This window comes from Mus caroli, chromosome X (assembly GCF_900094665.2).
Source record: "Mus caroli chromosome X, CAROLI_EIJ_v1.1, whole genome shotgun sequence".
In the NCBI taxonomy this organism is placed as follows: domain Eukaryota; kingdom Metazoa; phylum Chordata; class Mammalia; order Rodentia; family Muridae; genus Mus; species Mus caroli.
The window spans coordinates 88,281,166-88,284,555 of record NC_034589.1 but is presented as its reverse complement, the minus strand read 5'-3'; the positions used below and the strand labels follow the sequence as shown (position 1 = coordinate 88,284,555).

The following is a 3,390-nucleotide window of genomic DNA, read 5'->3' as shown; positions in this document are numbered from 1 at the left end:
ATCTCACATTAAGGATGTTGTTTAGCAACTTTTTACAAGCTGACCCTGACTTTCAGGAAATGAACATGGCAGAATTATCAATCTGAAGATCCACAATCTTTTATAAAAAGAACCAGCTCTCTTCTGAAAACACTCGATGAAGTCCATATTGCCTGATAGACTGGAAAACCAATTTTGGTTCCTACAGGTCTCTGGTTTTAAGGGAATTAAGTCTATGTTGATAGTACAACGGGAAGAGGATATAAAAATGAATTTAGAGTTTTTCCTCACCATAAGACATTTCATGCCTTGGTGGCTACATATGTCAACACCAGGATAGCTCTACTGGGAGCCAACAGGAGCCTTTCAAAATTATCAGGGAAAGAGGCTTTCTGTCCTCAATCCAGCTTGGGAGATATTTGTTATTGACATATGATCCTCCCCCTGCCCCCAGTAATGAAGTGTTCTGTGTGCTAACAATATAGCTTAAAAAAAAGTAAAACAAAATTTCTGCAATTTTATAAGACTTGATAAAAATAGTATTTCAAATTGTACAGTCATCAGAAGTAGAGAGTTATAAAAAAAAATGTACACATGTCATTTGGCATATCCAGCACCTTCAGCTTTCTGTGCCTGGTCTGTTTTGGCATCTTCATTTTCTGCAGGATTATTTGCATCCTTACTGGCATCGGCTTTCCCCTTCTTCCCCTTGGGAACCTTCTCTCCCTTCTTCGCAGGGGCGTTTTTAGGCTTGGGCTCTGGCTTTGGAGGAACATGTTTAGCAGACAACCTTGCAGCTCTCTGTGGCTCGTCCTTCACCTTGGTTTTGTCTCCTTTAGCATCCCCTTCAGCCTTTTTTTGGGCATGGTGGCAGCAGGGGACGTCGGTGCTGAACAAGGTTGTACAGCGGCACGCTGGTCATCCTTGCTGCTTCTTCACACTGCTTCTTTTACATCTTTGTTGACTGCAGCAAACTTCTTTCTCTTGGGCTGGTTCCACTCCCTCTCAGTAGCTTTCCTCAGCAGATAGCCTATGGCTCTGGCATCTCAAACATCTTTGGGTTTCCAAGGCAACTTCAATGTTTCTTGTTTCAATGTCTGGGACCCACACATGCTCTTCTGGGCTCCTCTAGAGGGGTGGTGTCACTTCTCCAGTTCTGTCCTTTGTAGCACTCCAAGCTCAGGTTGATCCACTCCACTGTTGCTGTTGTTCTTGGTGATCAACCCATGGTACTGGCATCTCCAGTACCATGGACGCTGCTGTCTTCCACTGCAACTAGGCTTCACCAACAGCCTCTCATAGGCTCTCTTCATAGTGCCAAGCCTCAGATCCTTTGCATGATCCCTTTAGCCCTGGGTTGTCAACTGCAACTGAGGCTACACCTTCCCCAATAGCCTTCCATGGCCTCTCACAGTGCCAAGCCTCAGCTGCTCTTCATGACCAGTCAGCCTTTCAAAACCAGTACCACCTAGGTGACTCTTACACATCACCAAGTGCAGCTGCAGCACGAGGTACAACCTTGGCTATCTCTAGAACACAGTTTCTTTGTGCTCTCAGAAAATACCTCCTAGAAGATTTCAACTTAGTGATGCTGGTCTCTTCTTTCTTTCTTTCTTTTCTTTTCTTTTTTTTTTTTTTGGTTTTTCGAGACAGGGTTTCTCTGTATAGTCCTGGCTGTCCTGGCACTCACTCTGTAAACCAGGCTGGCCTTGAATTTAGAAATCCGCCTGCCTCTGCCTCCTGAGTGCTGGGATTAAAGGCATGTGCCACCATGCCCGACGCTGGTCTCTTCTTAAGCACTACTAATTTCCTAGCTCCAGCTAACCAGCATCAATTGTTCCAGTAGTCTCCTCCTTTTTCATACAAAGCCAGAGAGAGGCACATGACCAAAGCTGCCTAGTTCTGCTGCTTGCAGGAGGTGAAACATGGCTCTGCTTGTTCTATTACATTATCACTAGCTTCCTCTTTTCCAGCTCCTTCACTGACTAAACTTGGCTGTCTTGGATCTTGCTCTGTAGATTAACCTTGAATTTAGAAATCTGAATGCCTAGATAAAAGGTGTGTACCACCACGCCTGGTTCTAAATTTAGCTGGGTAGGCTCTTGCTTCAAAGTCTCACTCTTAATCTGCTATCTCCTAGAACACAGGATTCAGCTCCATTTCACTTCCTGGTGCCCCTTTAATACTCAAAACATATGTTTTGTATTTTTCCTTTCTCAGCTTGCTATGCTTGTTTAAAATGCTCTAAATGAGATTGACCAGAGAACAAAGTCTATGATGAGTGTTTCTGAGACTTCCTTTGTCAATGCAATTAATCTGAGTCTCTTCACTGTAGCCTCAGGCAGATTTTTCAGATAAGAGCCACATTCTTCACCAAAATACCACAAAACAGTCTGTAGGTCCAAATTGAAAAATCTCCACCAAAATGTCTTGGGCCAGGTCTGCACAATTCAAATCACTCTCAGTAACAAAGTCTTCCATATCCCTACTAGGACAGCCCACCCATTAAGCCCCCTTTAAAGCATTCTACTGCTTTCCAAATCCAAACTCCTCAAATCCACATTCTTCCAAACAAAGCAATACCTCACTCCCTGGTACCAACTTCTGTCTCAGTTAGGGTTTTACTCTGCAAAGAGTCACCATGACCAAGGCAACTCTTATAAGGACAACATTTCATTGGGGCTGGCTTACAGGTTCAGAGGTTCAGCCCATTATCATCAAGACAGGAGCATGGCAGCATCCAGGCAGACATGGTACAGGAGGAGCTGAAAGTTCTACATCTTCCTCTGAAGGCTGCTAGCAGAATACTCACTTCTAGGCACCTAGGATGAGGGTATTAAAGCCCACACTCACAGTGACACTGTACTCCAACAGGGCCATACCTCCTAATAATGCCACTCCCTAGGCCAAGCATATACAAACCATCACCTATTCATTGGTTTTAACCTGTGTGGTCCTGATTTTGGTAGTATCATCAATTCTTATTTTAGAGGTGACATGGATTTCACTTTGAGCTAATTTGGCTCTATTGGGTGTTGACTGCACTTTGTCCAGGAGCAGGAGGACAGGCCTATCAATATTTCAATGGCATGCATTTTTTTTTTTTAAAGGTGGGAAGACAAGAGAGGGCTCCTACATTTTACGAAGAAGGTGAAATAGTTTGAACTTCGGCATGGTCAGTTAAGAGAGTTGTAATGTTTCTTCTGTCACCTGGACTCTTTGTGGTCAGTTAAAAACATATTATGCAAGTTCTATTCCTGTTTATTTTTCCAGCTAGCAGATGATCTTCTCTCCACAGCCACAAATATATAGCACGGCCTAGTTGAGCTTTGAACATTTGTATGACCCTAAAGATGATTTTGACAATATACCTAAAGAAAATCAGGCCCGAGGGCTAGATTCATGTGAACA

The 3,390-nt window shown here is 43.5% G+C and overlaps 1 pseudogene; it reads right to left on the bottom strand.

Annotated features, from left to right (window-relative positions):
• Positions 1-576: 576 nt before the first annotated feature.
• Positions 577-3,153, bottom strand: LOC110286283 (annotated as a pseudogene).
• Positions 3,154-3,390: the final 237 nt, after the last annotated feature.